Here is a 220-nt window from a genome sequence, read left to right as displayed (position 1 = left end):
TCTAAAGATTACTAACATTTCCTCTCCTTGCAGTTTTTCCTGCAATCAGTTTCCTCATTGAAAGTGTAACAGGTGTATATAGCCATAGAGGTCACCTGCCCTCGACTGCTGTTCTGAAAGTGGAGACACCTGTGGGTAAAGTGGACCGATCACAAAGTCTCTTAACGTTACTGCTAGACTGTGAGATCCTAGAGGGCACCAGCTGTGTTTTGTTCCTCTG

This window comes from Mandrillus leucophaeus, unplaced genomic scaffold (genome assembly GCF_000951045.1).
Source record: "Mandrillus leucophaeus isolate KB7577 unplaced genomic scaffold, Mleu.le_1.0 Scaffold242, whole genome shotgun sequence".
Taxonomy (NCBI): domain Eukaryota; kingdom Metazoa; phylum Chordata; class Mammalia; order Primates; family Cercopithecidae; genus Mandrillus; species Mandrillus leucophaeus.
The sequence above is the reverse complement of the archived record's forward strand: the minus strand, read 5'-3'. Positions refer to the sequence as shown.